Genomic DNA, 265 nt, shown 5'->3' with positions numbered 1-265 from the left:
TCAGATCTGAGGGCTTTTCTGTCTTTAAAAAAAAGTATTTGTTAGAAAGAGGACTATGTTAATGCAAACATAGGTGCCTTTTAGTTTGCGCTAGCAGTGTACCCACAGGGCAGTTAGACGGCAAGTCTTCGGTGTGCTCTGAAATTCACACCTGTGTAGTCTGCACTATGGTGCAGTGTAGACACTGCTTTACATGCCGATTACCATCTCTCAGACCAGCAAAGATTAAAAATTGTGCTATGCAATGGGGAGTTAGAGAAATGAA

The sequence above is a fragment of the Malaclemys terrapin genome, chromosome 1 (assembly GCF_027887155.1).
Source record: "Malaclemys terrapin pileata isolate rMalTer1 chromosome 1, rMalTer1.hap1, whole genome shotgun sequence".
In the NCBI taxonomy this organism is placed as follows: Eukaryota; Metazoa; Chordata; order Testudines; family Emydidae; genus Malaclemys; species Malaclemys terrapin.
This window is presented reverse-complemented; position numbering follows the sequence as displayed.